This window comes from Dermacentor andersoni, chromosome 9, assembly GCF_023375885.2.
Source record: "Dermacentor andersoni chromosome 9, qqDerAnde1_hic_scaffold, whole genome shotgun sequence".
NCBI lineage: Eukaryota > Metazoa > Arthropoda > Arachnida > Ixodida > Ixodidae > Dermacentor > Dermacentor andersoni.
Window position 1 is genome coordinate 98,464,667 of NC_092822.1, and position 18,355 is coordinate 98,483,021.

Below are 18,355 nucleotides of genomic sequence, written 5' to 3' on the forward strand. Positions count from 1 at the left end.
TAACACTTCAGTTAACCCTTCCTGCCTGCAACTTACCATGCATAGCACGATAAGTTGACTCTCTTTGTGCAAGCCACATTTGTGTCGCTAGCATGGAATATTAAGTGAAAGTTCTTTGAAATAATGGTATGCATAACTATAAAATAAGAGGATCCTTGCGAAATGAACATGTCACTCATAAATTAGGTGCAACAATGAGAGAAAAAGAAATTGTATTAACAATTCTGAAGATTGTGTTCTAGCATTTCAATTTCCCCATAACAACAATGACCGGCATTATATAGGCATGTTGTTGCCATCGTTGTTGACTCGCAAGTCTACAGCTTGCAAAATACCCCCAATGAGGGGATTGGCCAAGAATCAGGCAGACATCATAACAGAACAGACCATGTGAACTAACAGTTTGGATGTTGCCATGTATACCTAAACAAATTTTATGGTGCAAGAAATGCAAATGCTTTAAATGTTAGTATAAAAGAAAATCATGTGGATCCCTCGCACTGGGGGAATCAATGTAAACGAAGCAGCTTTCTGTGCTGTTTGCTTTGATTGATGACAATTAGCGGTGATGTCGATTGAAAATGTTTAATTTCTTCAGCGTTAAATGTAATACAAGAGATGAGTTGCAATGGTGTTGGTTTGTGTGCACCACTGCTGTTTGGCTGCACAGTACACAGAACCCACAGTGAGACATGTTTGCTTGAGGCATAGTGCACTATCGTTCATAACGTCCTAGAAGGTTAGCAGTGTCATTGCCTCGCAATGGTAAACATTAATTGAATTATGGGGCTGTACGTGACAAAACCACAGTAAAGATTATGGGTTTTTGCGTGCCAAAACCACAATCTGATTATGAGGCATGCTGTAGTGGGGGACTCCAAAAATTTGGACCACCTGGGGTTCTTTAACGGGCACCAAAATTGCATTTCGCCGCCATCAATATGCGGCCACCGTGGCCAGGATTCAATCCCGCGACCTTGTGCTTAGCAGCCCAACACCATAGCCACTAAGCAACCACGGCAGGTCAAAACCACAGTCGTATTATGAAGCATGCAATGGTGCCAGATCCAGTGATCTCGAGCAACCCCACAGCCGCCAAGTGGCTGCAGCAGGCACAGAAGTGTTGATTTGACGTGCAGCCATGTTCGTAGTGTCTCCTGGACACTACGGTGCTTTGATGCAGCTTTGCGTCTGAATGCCCAATGTCAGATGTGCACTTGACAAAGTTGAACCACGTTTATTTTTCAGAAATATCAGAAATGTACTGTACCATACCTTGAACTTAAATTTATCCCGTTTGTCTGCAACCACTGTGTCTGGTAGTGACGTTTCCTTGCCTTCTTACATTGCCTTTTCCCTCTACCACCTCACCCCCCCCCCCCCCCCCTGTATAGGAGCTGCAAGCGAAGAGTGGCAAGGCTCTTATTCACTCGTTTTGCGACTGTCGGTTCTACCCACTCTCGGCCTCCTCCCTACCATTCTATCTACTTTCCCTCGGTCGGAACTGTTTGCACATTAGTACAAACGTAAGCGCAGGCATCAAGAGGCTATTGTGGCGACACGCAGTGAGCTCCAGAGGGCATTGTGGCCGACGTTCACAACATATTCTAGTATGTTTGCGACTACATATTCTACAAAATATATGTAGTCGGCATATTTATTGACATTAAAAAAGCACTTGATACTGCCAATCCTCACATACTGTAATCAAAACTGGATTTGGTATGGATTTAGAGGACCAGCTAAACAGTTTCTCATCAGCTATCTGACTGAAAACAGTGTGTTAAAAAAGATAGGTCTGTACCTAACGTTCATTCAGTCCTTTGTGATGTGCCTCAGGGCTCAGTGTTGGGACCGTTTCTCTTTTCTTTAAATATAAATAATCAGCCAAATGCTCTGAATAACAGCCACACTACTACGTATACAGGCGACATAGCTCTTCTGTTTTCCGATTAGGAAATTCAGATGGTCGAAAGTCACGCTAATGGGGATCTTGCAGAGACATACCAATGGTTCTTACAGAATAAATTGACAATAAGTGCATCAAAAACTAAGTACATCATTTTCTCTATTCTTATGAAATCTCAGAGTTTAACTGGCCTACGAAATGGCCCAAACCTCTTAGAACGAGCCGATCAACAGATATATCTAGGTGTAACTCAATTCAACATTTAACTTTAATCGTTATATAACTCAAGTAAGCAGTAAGTAAAGACGAGATTGTTTTGTCCTAGTAAAAGCTCGAAAGTTATTTCCAATTCATACATTAAAAACTCTATATTATTGCATTTTTCACAGCCACCTGATTTACTGTATAGAGTTTTTGGGATTTACATATAACACGTATTTTATACCAAATATTCATAATACAAAAAAGAGCCCTTTGTATAATTACACACAGTAAATTCACAGATAGATATGTTCCACTCTTTGGTGGTCTAAATATTACAACAATCTTTGCCTTGAGGGATTACAAAGTGGCCTGTGTGGACACACACAAATTATAGCATCCCACTACCATCCTCTGCTTTTGTCTAACTCATCCAACAAGTAATTTTTTCAACTGTCAATTCAACCTTCCAATTGTTAACAATGTTTACTGTAAAATAACTATTGTCTATGCTGCTGCCATAATATGGAACAAAGTACCTACAAACTTAGATAGGTCATGTTTTATTTGCCGATACCAAAAAGTTCAGAAGTGATCAATACACAAGCCTATTGTAAACTAATGCTTTTTTTTACTCTGCATTATTGTTGTATAAGTTCTTGTGTATCTTAATGTTCACTTTTGCATGCAAGCATTGTATAACTATTTGTTCATGAAATTGGTGCACAATGTCGCGTTGTCTCGCTACCATTTCTAGCACTTCCTGCGTGGGCATACATTTAGCTGAGAAGACTATAAGGGCCCAGATGACTCACATGCATCATTTTTACCATTGGCATGAATATACCGATAAGATTTGATTTGACAGAAAAGTACAAAGCATCGCTTTTTCTCACTGCCATGCTCCTGCTTTGTATATGCATGCTCCGAACCACCTCCCAATAAGGCGTGCAAGATGGCAACAACAGCAACAGCAGCAGTGGGAAAGTCGAAGGACGAGGCAAAGAAAGCCTCACTTAAAACAATTAACAAATTAGCAAGAAAATGCATTGGTTTACTGCGGAGCAAACATTCCTGTGACTGATCCTAAACATAAAGGCCCCAAAAGACAGTATGAAGGACAGTATTAGGTTCACGTACAGATTTTCATCACATCAAAACAGTCGTATTTGCATCCATTCTCTTTTTTTCCATTTTCACTTATATTTATTTTAAGTTGTTTCCATTTGTGTTCCTGTTTATCACGAGCATGTATTCAAAACTGTTGTATGGCAAGTGCGGCAATAACAGGGTCGTCGATTGCTTCTCCCTGCGCGAAGTGTACAAACTATGTCTGAATGATGGCAGATGCGTTTGCTGTAGATTAAAGGAGGCATAACCTTCCCGTCTTGCTAGTGTCTGAGTCTGAAAAGAATTCTACGCAAGATCACCAGCGCATCACTACAAGGCTGTACGATAGTCGAGGCTGAAGAAGCCGCCGTCGCTCTAGCGGCAGCGGAGGGATATCGGTCTAAACGGTCTCTAACAATCCTTACAGACTCACAAACGGCGTGCCGCAACTACCTACGCGGCAGAATAGGGCACGGAGTGCTCCGCATAATCCGCTCCGGAAACCACATAACGACAAACAAAAGAAGAACCAATTAGGCATACGATAGTATGGACGCCGGGACACACGGGAGTGGCAGGGAACCAAGAGGCGGACAGGATAGCTCGAGGGTACACTTATTACCGAGCATCCAACGTAGGCGACCTCGAGGGGACCGAACCTGTACCCCAAGGCTATTCGGCGATGCTAAATTACTACAAGGGCTGCAGAAAGCGGTATCCACCACCGCACAACTCTCTTAGCAGAGAGAACTGTCGCTTGGAGGCAGCTACAAACGGGCTCGTACCCGAACCTAAACGCACTCAGCAAAATTTATCCCACACAATACAATGACAAATGCCCCTGGTGCCACGAAACACCCACGCTGTATCACATAACGTGGGCATGCCAGAAGATAGACGTGGTACCCGTTATACCAAACCCGAGTGCGGAGCAATGGGAGGGAGTGCTCTCCAGCGATCGCCATGTCGACCAAGAAGGTCTGATTCGGCGAGCACAACTGGCAGCAGCATCCAGCGGAGCCCTGGACTAAGGGCAACCAACCGTTGTGCTAGAAGATGGACGAAGCCATCTGAAGACAGCAGAAGACCAGCGAATCTATAGCTAATAAAGTTTTTCACTCACTCACTCACTCCTGCGGCAGTGAGACACACCAGAAAGCAGTCAAAAGGAGTCACCGTGCGTGCGCGTTCACAGTCATCTGCATATGTGAGATTCTGGAACCACGATGTTAGAACCATTGAGAAATAATGCTTTATGCTATACTGTGCTCCATATTGTGCAAAACCCACCAATCGCGGATAAATCAAGGGAGCTTTTAGGCATGTAAGATACTCTGGGCTGGACTTCTCCGTGACAAGGTGGCCTCGCCACCTACAGGATTATCCGACTGAGCTATCTTGGTTCGGTTGTCGTAGTCAGAAGTTCGGATAAATCTGAAGGTGGTAAGCTTGAATTCACCTCCTCCAGTACACTACATCTCCAGGCTTGGCACCTGACACAAGCAAAAGTTGCCAAGAGCCATTGGGGCTGTACTAATCAAGGTACAACCAAATTAGGAAGGCCCACTAAGCATCAACAAAAGACTCCCTCACCAGAACAGGAATTGACCTCCCTGGTGCAGTATTCGACCACGCCCTCCCAAACGACTCATTCTCTCAACCAATGGCCCTCAGTCCCCAGCAGCTGCATAGCACCTGACCAAGGCAGCGGTCAGACCTGTAAGGCAGCAGAGGGTGCTAGGGATCTCTGGACCCAGACAGGCCGCCAATGGAAACTGACCCTGGCAATGTATAACACCCGAACTCTCTCGAGTGAAGCTAGCTTAGCAAGACTCTTTGAGGAATTATCAGGCTTTGTATGGGACATTATTGGCCTTAGTGAGGTTAGAACTGGTGAGGCTTATACAGTGCTAATGGCCACGTCCTCTGCTTTAGAGGACTCACGGATAATAAGCAATGTGGGGCAGGATTCCTAACCCAGAGGTACATAAGCAAGCAACATTGATGAATTCTACAGCATCAATGAGAGCGTGGCACTAGTCATAATAAAACGTAATGAGAGGTATAGAATAAAGGTTGTACAAACCTACGCTCCAAAATCCAGTCATGATTATGATTAAATAGATCAATTTTATGTTCGGAGTTTAGCGGCACAAAAGCGACTAAGGCCACGCTGTGCCAGTCACAAGAGAGTACAAGGTCCAATGTTAAGGCAGCAATAGCTGTATTAACCCCCCTTAAAGTCGATGTAAATACCGTTTCATCTAAAAACTCGAACAAGTTAGTGAATGGGACTAGCGGCTCATCGCCCAATATTAGGGCAGGGTGTAAAGGTATATGCAAGTGATACAAATTGTTAAAATGTTTACACCTCTGTGTTTTAGTACGTAGACATGACATAATAATGTGGTTTACTGTAAGTCATCATCATCATCATCAGCCTGGTTACGCCAACTGCAGGAAAAAGGCCTTTCCCATACTTCAACTACCCCGGTCATGTACTAATTGCGGCCATGTTGTCCTAGCAAACTTCTTAATCTCATCCACCAACCTAACCTTCTGCCGCCCCCTGCTATGCTTCCCTTCCCTTGGAATCCAGTCTGTAACCCTCAATGACCATCAGTTATCTTCCCTCATTACATGTCCTGCCCATGCCCATTTCTTTTTCTTGATTTCAACTAAGATGTCATTAACTCGCGTTTGTTCCCTCACCCAATCTGCTCTTTTCTTATCCCTTAACCATTACACCCATCATTCTTCTTTCCATAGCTCGTTGCGTCGTCCTCAATTTAAGTACCCTTTTCGTAAGCCTCCAGCTTTCTGCCCCGTACGCGAGTACTGGCAAGACACAGCTGTTATACACTTTTCTCTTGAGGGATAATGGCAACCTGCTGTTCATGATCTGAGAATGCCTGCCAAACGCACCCCAGCCTATTCTTATTCTTCTGATTATTTCACTCTCATGATCCGGATCAGCAGTCACTACCTGTCCTAAGTAGATGTATTCCCTTACCACTTCCAGTGCCTCGCTACCTATCGTAAACTGCTGTTCTTTTCCGAGACTGTTAAACATTAGTTTTCCGCAGATTAATTTTTAGATCCACCTTTCTGCTTTGCCTCTCCAGGTCAGTGAGCATGTGTTGCAGCTGGTCCCCTGAGTTACTAAGCAAGGCAATATCATCAGCGAATCGCAAGTTACTAAGGTATTCTCCATTAACTTTTATCCCCAATTCTTCCCAATCCAGGTCTCTGAATACCTCCTGTAAACATGCTGTAAATAGCATTGGAGAGATCGTATCTCCTTGCCTGACGCCTTTCTTTATTGGGATTTTGTTGCTTTCTTTATGGAGGACTACAGTGGCTGTGGAACCGCTATAGATATCTTTCAGTATTTTTACATACGGCTCGTCTACACTCGGATTCCGTAATGTCTCCATGACTGCTAAGGTTTCAACTGAATCAAACGCTTTCTCGTAATCAATGAAAGCTATATATAAGGGTTAAATATATTCCGCACATTTCTCTGTCACCTGATTGATAGTGTGCATATGGTCTATTGTTGAGTAGCCTTCACGGAATCCTGCCTGGTCCTTTGGTTGACAGAAGTCTAAGGCGTTCCTGATTCTATTTGCGATTACCTTAGCAAATACTTTGTAGGCAACGGACAGTAAGCTGATCGGTCTATAATTTTTCAAGTCTTTGGCGTCCAATTTCTTATGGATTAGGATTATGTTAGCGTTCTTCCAAGATTCCGGTAAACTTTACCGTGATTCATGGCATTTCTCGCAAGTTGGTGGGTTTTCTTTTCAAAATAGAAAATTGTGTTAGATGCGCGTGTCCAATTCGAAGTTGACAGAACATCACATCATAGAACTGTTCTTGGTGACTGCAAGATTTCCACTCACCAAGTAGGGGTTTAGTCATATGTAACTTGTTATTCATGTACGAGTTCCATCCCTGTTGCCATTTTGATGCTAGGGCCTTGCGAATCACTCTGATACTGTCTTTGTATGGAAGTGTTATGTGAGATGTGCTTTTGTGCGCTGCCATGGATGCGCTTCTACCTGCTGCTTCATTCCCTGGTATCCCAACATGGCTTGAGACCCAGCATAATCGTATGGTTCCTCCGTATTTCTTATTAACGACCATGTTTAAGATTTAGAACTGTTCGGGCACTTAATAAATCGGTATAAATAATAGAAAATCAGACATCTACCCGTTTGTAGCAATTGCTACAAACGGGTAGATGTCTGATTTTCCCTTTATCAATTACTTCTCTCCATCTTGCGGGTTTCCGCAGAACTACTACGGTATAAATAATAGCATTCTTCTGCTTCTTGGTAGTAATTTTCTTAACTGCCATTAATTGTGCATAAACCTCGGCGGTAAAGAATAAAGAAAAATTATTTATCCGAATGCTATTTTCTCAATTTTTCGTTATGATCCCGACACCTATGTATTCTTGTGCTTTAGAGCCGTCAGGGTAAAATTCCGTGTAGTTTTTATATTTTTCTTGAATAGCTCGGAACTCTTGCATTATGTGTTCTTGTGGAATGTCTTTCTTCTTTAGATGCGTTAGTGTCCAGTCACATACGGTAGCTGTGTAAAATTGCACCACGGGGGCAATCTTGGTGGCCTTTCAGCAACCTGTAGGACTTTGTGAGGAACATAAGTCTGAGAGTATTCTTTGTGTCATCAGATAAGTGGCCAAACCATGTTAAGTTTATTTGCGTAGTGTAACAATGATTTGCACTGTGTTGCAGTGTTGTAGCATATATGTTGTGGTGATGACCAAATTTTCAGTACATAGCAAAGTGTAAGTAGTGCTCTGCGGTGCTGTAAGGAAGGCTCATTGCAGTCAACGTATAAACTTTGAACAGGCAATGTTCTGTAGGCACCGCTCGCCAGTTGTAGGCCGAGATTATGAACTGAATCAAGTTGCTTAACGTAGGACTGCCTAGCTGCACCATAAACTACACTACCGTAGTCGAGGATGCTACGTACAAGGGACTGGTATATACGTAGTAGACATGTTCAGTCAGATCCCCAGTGCTTGTGCGATAAAAACTAAAGGATATTTAGTACTTTATTTGCTTTAATTTTAGTTGTGTTAATGTGGGCCAGGAAGTTAAGTCTTGTGTCAAAAGCTATGCCTAAAAATTTGTAGTCTTCTTTGACTGGCAGTGTTGTACCATCCAATGTGAGAACTGGACTGCAGTGTAACCCTCGCTTCTGGGAAAAGGGAACTGTAACAGTTTTGTGTGTTGAAAACTGGAAACCATTTTTGTCAGCCCATTGAACAAGTTTATCATTATTTGTAGTTTTCTTTCGCAAGTGGGTAAGATTGAGGCATGGCAAGTCACTTGCAAATCGTTGACATATACTGAGTGCATAACAGATGATGGGATGATCTTAACAGAGTTCATTTTGACTATGAAGAGTGTCGTGCTCAGAATGCAACCTTGTGGAACGCCATTTTCTTGTGTAAATGTGCGTGAAAGTATTGTGCCGACACATACTTGAAATGTTCTATTTGACATAAAATCCCATAGACAATTCAGCATTCTTCCGCGAATTCCCAGGTCAGCCAGGTCTCTCAAAATTCCATATCGCCACGTGGTATCATACACCTTTTCTAAATCAAAGAAAACTGCGAGACAGTGTTGTTTGTGTAGAAACGCATCACGTATTGCATGTTGTATTCGCACAAGATCAGTGGTGGAGCAGCCCTTTTTGTATCCATCCATACTGGTGCTTGTCTATTAGGCTTCTTGTTTCAAGGATGAAGAGTCTTACGTTTATAATGCTCTCATTGGATTTGGCCAGACAACTTGTTAGTGATGGGTCTATAGCTGCTAGGGGATGTGGCGGGTTCACCAGGTTTTAGAAAAGGCACTACTACCACATTTTTCCAATCTGTAGGCATTACCCCAGACTCCCATAGCTTGCTGAAAAATTAAGTGTCTCTACAGATGCTTGAGATAGGTGAGTCAGCATTGTGTACTGGACACGGTCAAGACTTGTTGCCGTTTTTTTGCCGGCAGAAAGAACCCCGATCAATTCCTGAATTGCGAGGTGGTTATTATAAAGTTCATTTAGAGCTTCAGTGGTGGGCAGTCTCTATTTCTCCGCCGACTCTTTATATTTTAAGAATGTATATGAGTAGTTCGCCGAGGTGGAGATGCTGTAAAAGTGTTCACCTAATGAGTTGGCCTGGTCTTGTAGTGTTGTTTGTGTGCCTGAACAAGTAAGTAGGGGTATTGTGTATGATGAGTGCTCTCCTTTAAATTTACTCACCTGGTCCCACATTCGTTTTGATGCGACTGTACTATTGATTGAAGATATGTATTTTTGCCATGACGATTTCTCTGCCTTTCTTCAAATAAATCGTGCTTTGACTTTGGCCTGTTTGGCACTATATATAAAAAAATCAGAACTTTTCATTGAACAAGTATTCCATTACAAAAATTGAACTGCAAGCACTACAGTTGGGCATGCCGAACTGCGGCCACCAGTGTTCCGGGCGGGTTTGCATCGTCGTCACTCCCAGAGTCAAGGTCTGAGGAAAAGGCAGCATCCTCAGACTCCCTGCTGCTCGGTCCATCTATAAAATCAGCCACAGACACAATGGAATCGCGAGATCAGCAATCTTTAAAGCACGCACAGTAGCCCGAATGCAGATCGAGGCTCGAGAAGTACTTGGGGTCCTGCAGCGAATCGAAGACATTGTCTATGTACAGCATAGCATATACATCCTTGTGTGCGATCTTGTCGAGAACTCGGTAATCTAAGCAAAACCACACAGAGCCATCCCTCTTTTGAACTAGTACGACGTGGGAGATAATCAAGGACTAGCGGAGGGGCATATTATCTCCTGATGCAGCAGGTCGTTGACATTTTCTTCAACGACTTTCCACTCGGCTAGAGACACTGAATTTCAGCCTGTGCCCTCAAGTGCTTCCAGCCAGCATGTTCTTGGCCAGCGTTTCTAATACTTCCGAATTTGACATTGAAAGTCTGAATGCCAAGGGCGGTTTCTTAGCACCAATTGCAGCCCACAGCTCTGGCTCCCTAACGGATGACACGGCGAAGATGATTGCACTTGACCTCACCTCTGCACAGGCCACGGACATACGTCTCCTCCTCGAATCATACCTTGACATCTTTGATTTCGGTGACAAGCCTTTAGGACAAACATCAGTTGTTCACCACCGTATCAACACTTTAGACACGAATCATATTCATCAGGGTCCCTATCGTGTATTGCATGCTGAACGTCGAGTCATCCAATCAGAAGTGGACAAAATGCTCCTCAAAGGGGTCATCAAACCATCCACCAGCCCTTGGGCTTCGCCTTTCGTCCTTGTGAAAAAAAAAAAAAAAAGATGGTACCTGGCATTTTTGCATCGATTATCGCCATTAAAACAAGATCACCCGAAAAGACGTCTACCCACTACCACGCATCGATGACGCCTTGGACTGCTTGCACGGAGCTAAATACTTCTTGTCCATCGATCTTCAATCCAGCTACTAGCAGATTTCAGTTGATGAAATGGGCCACGAGAAGACGGCCTTCATCACGCCGGATGGCTTATATCAGTTCAAAGTCATGCCCTTTGGCCTATGCAATGCCCCTGTGACATTTGAATGTATGATGGACTCTCTTTTACGAGGCTACAAATGGACCACCTGTCTCCGTTACCTTGACGACGTTATTGTTTTTCTGCCACGCTCGGCAGCCACCTTACTCGGCTCGCTGCCATTCTTGCGGTTTTCCGAAAAGCCAGCCTGCAACTGGACACCACGAAATGTCAATTCGGGCACCGTTAGATTACCATGCTGGGACACCTCATTGACGTATCCGGTGTACAACCAGATCCCGAAAAAGTTCACGCCGTTCGCAGTTTCCCTGTGCCACGATCTGCTTCTGACGTGCACTGCTTCGTCGGCCTGTGTTCTTACTTTTGCCGTTTCGTCAAAAACTTCGCCGACATTGCTCAGCCTCTGACAGATCTAAAGAAGAACACGCCGTTCTCATGGGCCCTGAGCAAGCTCACGCGTTCGCCGCTCTCATTGGGTTTCTGACTACCCCTCCCATACTTGCCCACTTCGATCCATCTGCACCAACCGAAGTCCACACTGGCGCAAGCGGCCATGGCATCGGCGCTGTTCTCACCCAACAGCAGAATGGTACCGAGTGCGTGATAGCTTACGCCAGCCACCTCCTGTCACCTGCCGAGAGAAATTCCTTCATCACCAAGTGGGAGTGCTTGGCTTTATTTTGGGCTGTCGCCAAGTTCCGACCATATTTGTACGACCGCATGTTTTCGGTCGTTACAGACCACCACGCCCTCTGCTGGCTGTCTTCCCTCCGGGACCCCACAGGACAGCTTTGTCGCTGGGCTTCGCAGCTCCAAAAATTTTAATTTGTTGTCAACTATAAGTCTGGACGTCTGCACACGGATGCTGACTGCCTCTCGTGTCACCCCGTGGGTCCTCCTGATCCTGTTGTGCATGATCCAGTGACCTGCGTGATGGCTTTGACTGACATGACCGACATGCACGCTGAACAACGAGACACATCCTTACAGTCCATCGCCGGAGTGCAATCTGGCAGCACCGACGGCATGTGCTGCATGTTCGTGCTGCATGACGGCATCCTCTACTGCCGCAATATCAACCCTGACAGCCCCGAGTTGCTCCTTGTCCTTCCTCGTTATCTGCGATCCGTCGTTCTCTAACAACTTCACGATGCACCGACAGCGGGACACCTTGGAGTTTTGTGCACATACGACCGCGTATGACGGCGGTTCTTGTGGCCGGGTCGCAACCCCACTTTGCCCTTTGACACCATTCTACCTTCTGTGCCCTGTGTTGCCACCGAGTACGCTCATGAAGTCATCAACAGTGCTCACATGGCGCGTAAAGTCGCCCGATCTCGCTTATTAGCCTCGCAGCATCTGCAGAAAGAGCGTCATGACCGCTGCCATCACGATGTTCAGTTCGCCCCAAGTGCTTGGATGCTGCTTTGGTCACCATGTCGTCGGGTCAGCCTCTCCCAGAAGCTTCTCTCTCGCTACACACGGCCTTATGAAGTCCTACGTCAAGTTAACGATGTCAGTTACGAGATCACGCCGTTACAGTTTCATCCATCCTCAAGTCCGCCACCTGTTGACGTCGTGCAGGTTTCGCAGCTGAAGCCATACTTCGCTCACAGTTCTTCGCCTACCATGCGCCAAGACAACGCTTCACCCCCCTAGGTTGCTGTTACGAAAGGATGAAAGAGAGAGAGGAAGAAAATCGCTAGACGCTGGCTGCTGCGTGTTGTTACTAGTCAGCCATTTTAACCCCACTGACTCTGCTTGTATATACATTGTGAATACAGTCATACTCCCAAAATCCCCGTAACAACATCATGTAGCAGAACTATGGACTAAAGGAACATTAACAGGCATCTTAAGTTAAGGAATGTTAGGAAAATATGTTTATTTTTTACGAGTGCTCGTGGGCTTGTGCTGTGCTGCGATTTGCCATGCCTATTGTCAGGCCTCGAAAGCTTTCAAGCTACGTTTTGTGGGTTTTTGTTCGAGGTCCTTTTACATGTATTTCCATGAGAAAAAACTTCCATGCCACTGAAGACAGCCTATCCTTACCCCGTGTGCAGGCTTGATAAGCCAATCAAAGACACAAAAACAAAAAAATTGGGCCAATGCCACCAGGATGTCCCAGCACCAATTCGCCATGATGCTGAAAACACTGAGAACATCAGCCCACATCTAGTTCTTTTATTTATCAGCGAGGAATGGATACATTGTGGTTGCTTTAACGTAAGCAAGACATGTCGTTGCGCCAATCACAAATTATTGAAGCACAAACAAGCACTGATGGTTGGAACACCCTCTAACCATTCAATGAACTGTCATGATTGCATTTCCCACATATAGCAAAGTTGTATTCAAATATTGGAATGAAGAAGAGTGTCTTATGGTCAAGGTGTGGCATATTAGTGATAGCAGTGGCAAATTTCTATGTCAATCCCTCCGTTACCTCGCATAAGGAGAAAATGTCATATCTGAACCAATATCTGTCAAGAGAGTGCATGCTTTAGTGCTGCCTTCCCAATTAAATACACAGATAGTTTTTCTGTCATCCTTCTTTTCCACTACTGAGTAATGTTCGAGTTTATATTCTCCATTTATGTTATTCTTGTCATTCTTCTTGCTTTAGTGTTTTGTACTCCTGCCTTTAAACACCATGAATCCATACTATCTTGCCCAGCTTTCACAAGGTCTAAATGATTACATTCTATGGAGGCACCAAGAACTCAAGTTAGCAAGGTTTGCAAGTGCCTTTTGCACGTAGCCAATCTATTACAAGAAAAAGTACTCAGAAGTAGACGCCATCACACCAATGTATGGTCGCAACCCCACTTTAGATTAGACTAGTAAATTTTTGTGCAAAATTTAAGAAAATAAAGTGACCTTTGTTCTCTCCTCTACTAAAACAAATTAAAAGAAAATGAAAAGTAATTTAGTATTTCTCTTTAGGGTCCAATTTTTACTATCATGTTATGGGGCATCCACATTGTTTTTTAATGTTTATGCAAATGTTCAAGCAAACCTTATGCAAATATAATGATAATGACAAATATTTGCACAAAATGAATCAAATGCACAATGCTTCAAGCACTGCTCCATACCCAGTTTTTTAAACTTTCATTGTCAACTCCTCCCTTCTCTAACTTAACACTGCTTGTTCAATTCACAATCTGGTTGCATTTTGTTTGATTCTTCCTCCCCACTTGGCTGCCAACTTCTTCACTTCCATGTATGTATTTGACTTCCTCCGATTTTTTGTTGCCTACTTCACTTCCTGCTTTTTGTTCTGCTTGTCTATTTAGGCACATCCATATTGGTGCATAACCAGTTACCCAAGCTGTCTACTCTACAAGACAGCTCCCGCAACATTGGAGGGAAGAGGCAAACAAATCTTCCCTTAAAGGGCCCCTCACCAGGTCTGGCCATCTTGAGCTGACAAGTGCAAAGCATGCAATGCGAGCTAACGACTGTGTTTGCAAAGAATTACATCGCTACGAGCTGCAGAAAGGTTTGAAATTTCAATCCGAACTCCGTTTTTTGCAAGTGCAAGTGCTTCATTTTTCTTCACATAATCATGGTTATACAGATATCTGGACCGATACCCAGGAAAGGCTAGTTTGCGGTCCAGTGACAAATTACAAAAGACAGGTCAGGCGCAGATTTTAACACCACAGTATTCCGGAACACGTCACGAGTTATACAGACAAGAAACATTCTGAAAATACTCGTACATAATGAATTCAAGTAAGTTAGAGATTCTGGTTATCTAGAAAAAAGAATTTGCTACACTGCTTGAAATTACATGCGGTTTTAACTTCTAGGGGTAAAATATTCCAGATTTTTGTGCCACTGAATTCAATTAACCTTTCGCCGTATATGTTGGTAAGTTTGGTAACACTTTGGTAAGTTGAGGTTACCTTTTAAAGCACGTCTAGTACTGCGAGTTGGAAATGAAAAGACGTTTCAAGGAATAGGAAAGTTAGTGCATAAAATATTATTAACTGAAATTGAGATCTTGTGATTACATAGTGCATTAACGGATAACACATGTGTTTCGAAAACATCATTTAATGTATCACTGGTATAATTTGAAGCGCTAATTATTTTCAGGGCCCTTTTTTGTAGTTTTTGTAAAGGTTGTAAGTATGTCATGTAAGTCACGCCCCATGATTCTAAACAATAACTGATATGGCTATGGCAAAACGCATAGTAAAGGGACTTGAGTACTTTGTGGGGGAAATATCGCTTTGCTTTAATTAGGGAGTAACAACCATATGCGACCTTGCATACATTATGAATATGTGCTTCCCAATGTACATGCTGGTCAAATATGACGCCCAGATATTTAAACAAATCAACTTCTTGGATGGGGCTTTTATTTAACGTGATATTTACTTGACAGGTGTCAACATTGTTTCTCCTCGATCGAAAAACTACATATTTTGTCTTATTGCTATTTAAAGTCAATTTGTTTTCTAAGAACCATGAGGAAATGTTTGATAACTCGGACATCACATGCGTCTGCAGAGCAGAAAGTGCGTCTCCTGCGAATACTAAAGCTGTGTCATCTGCGTACATTAGAACGTTTGAGTTCTGAAGAGCATTAGGGAGGTCATTAATGTACAATGAGAATAACACAGGACCGAGCACTGAACCTTGTGGGACTCCGCTGGTCACTGTGCTGTATGTAGAATAATAATCACCCATTACTACCATTTGTTTCCGAGAGGATAAATACCCGGAAAAAAGTTTTAGGGAGTCCTTTGTGAGGCCATAACTTCCAAGTTTTTGCAATAGTATAGAGTGAGAAACGGTATCAAATGCCTTCTTTATATACAAAAATATTCCTATAATTATTTTATTATGATGAAGTGCAGAATTTATTAATTGCGAAAGTGTTAGGACTGCTGTTGATGTCAATCTGGTGGGAACAAAACCATGCTGCTGCAGACAAATTACATTGTTTTCAGTTAGAAATTGCTTCAATCTCTTGGAAATTAGTTTTTCAAGAACAGTGTTTATGACACTCAGAACAGAAATTGGCCTATAATTCTTTGGTTGGTTCGAATCTCCAGACTTGTATACGGGAACGACTTTGGGTGTTTTTAATATATCTGGATACGAGCTGCTAGCTAACGCTAGATCGAATACATTGCATATGGGACTGCAGAGAATGTCTATATTGTCTTTTAAGATCCTAGTGGATATACCATCATGACCAGCTGCTTTCTTTAAGTGCAGTTGATTTATCATTGATATAAGTTCATCATGAGTTATTTCTTCTAGCTGAAAGTCGTCAACTATTCTAGGTAGGGCAGTTACGGGATTACAAGATAAAATCTGGCTAGCCAAATTTGCTCCTATGTTAGCAAAATAATAGTTAATATCATTAGCTACTTGTGTCGATGGTTTGTCGAGTTGAATGCTCTGTGTTTTGCTTTTTCCTATAACTCCTTTTATGGTTTCCCATATCCTTTTCGTCTTACCACTCTCGTCCTTAATAAGGTTAGTATAGTATTGCTTTTTCGATTTTATAATCATACTAACCGAGATATTTCTAAAGTATTTAAAGCTCTCCCTGTAATATGAATTTGATTTGTTGCATTTCCATTTACGGTAAAAAGAGTCTTTCTGCTTTAATGTTTCCAGTATAGTATTGCTTATCCAAAGACACACTGGTCACTCGTAATTGTGGCGTACATATACCCTTGTAGATTGCTTAATGGCATTGCAGATAAATTGAATAAAATTTTCACATTGAGTATGAACATCCCACAAATCAAATACTTTCTTAAAGTCTATGCATTGGAGTAATCGTCGTACTTCTGCATAACTTATGCAAGAAGATCCTCTATTGTGTGTATTACACAAGAAGGACATGTATTTACGAGGTAAGAAGAGAAACGTGTGGTTGTGATCTGCAATGGTAACATCGTAAACACAAGCTGATACATTAAATTCAAAATTACACAAGATGTGATCACTAAGAGTTTCTGCGTGGTTTGTAATACGTGTTGGAGAAGAAATGACATTTTTTTAGATTGAGCGATTCAATTAAGAACATGTAATCATAACAATTCTGTTTTAAAAGGTCAATATCAATATCTCCGCAAACGACTATAGTGTCATCTGAGGAAATAAGGGGTACCATTATTTTCTCCATGCTTGCAACAAAATCATTCATGTTTGAAGGAGGCCGGTACACGACTCCTACTTTGACACCGCATTTCAATTGAACAAATATAATTTCAGCATGTGACTGACAGATCGAGCTTTCAGGAAGCGTAACATATTTAATGTCACTTTTAATAAATAGTGCCACTCCTCCACCTCGGGTTGTCCCCAGTCGTGGTTGCGACAATGTATTTTATCCCGGTAGCTGGACTGTTTCACCCGTTTTTAGCCATGTTTCTGTTAGAGCTACAATGTCATAAGTAAATGTATGCTGCGATAAGTATGCTGATAGGCTTTCAAAGTTTTTTCCAATACTGCGTACGTTGCAGTGCAAAAGTGAAAAATGATCTTGCTTATGATGTAAGTCTTCAAGTCTTTCCCTCACGGCGACCACGCTCAAAGCCAAACGGTGACGCACTCGTGTCTCTACGTACCTGCGGACCTGCGCCTACGTATTCGTGTCCGCAGAGTAACATCGCTCGTAGCAACAAGTGACTTCGAGAATTATTCAAGGCAACATCTGTTAATTTTATGATCTGTTGCTTGAATTGACGAATTGAAGTTTAGAGAAATAATCAAACACACAAACGGAATGTCAGCATGTTCTTTGTTTTACTTTGCACTGAAGCAAGAGAGATGCACTTCTGCTTTGTTTGCTTGTTCCCACGCTCGTGCAGTCATGTGCGCAGGTACTGAAATTATGCCATTTTCTACCGTGTTCCAGCGCGTGATCATGCTCTGTGATTCGCTTGTTCTGCCTCAGTATTCGTGTAGCACTGAATTATACCGCGAGTCATGTGTCCTTGTGCACAGCGCACAAAAGCGTGCGCTGTGCGAAACAAGGCAATCACAACAACTCGCACACAGCGTCGTCAAAGGAGTATGCAGCGCCTGAAGAAAAAGAGAGGAGAAAAAGTGAAGGCAGGGCCCGTGACATATGTGCCAGGCGATCCTCGAGGTCCGGTATGATAAAACGCAGGGAAGGAGTTTCACTTGCGGAGGGTAGACAGGGCAAGTGGAGAGTGTCTCACTATGCAGTGGAGCTCGCCTCCTGAAATCATGGGTTTACGGCACTGAAATATTTCTATCTTGGTTACTGATTAGCCTATATGAAAAATTTTTGCGGGCGAACGCTCCCCAGAGGACACGTAACAACTTCAGCATATAATCAAAATTTGCTATGGGGCCTGGCAAGGGGCCCTTTAAAGAAAGCCACAGCTTTGCCTGAAAGACAAAGTATTCATAGTGATAGCAAAGTATTAGACAACTACATGAATACAAGGTTCATAGTTTTATCAGCCATATAAATTGCAGTAAACATTCTAATTAAACTAACAAGCACTGTCTCGCGCATGCACAGGCA

At 42.9% G+C, this 18,355-nt stretch overlaps 1 long non-coding RNA gene across 1 annotated transcript in view; it reads right to left on the reverse strand.

The window, feature by feature from the left end:
• The window catches only part of LOC126528431 (uncharacterized), a 28,058-nt gene that overhangs the window by 3,151 nt on the left and 6,552 nt on the right, over nucleotides 1-18,355 (reverse strand). The gene's annotated exons all lie outside the window — the stretch shown is intronic.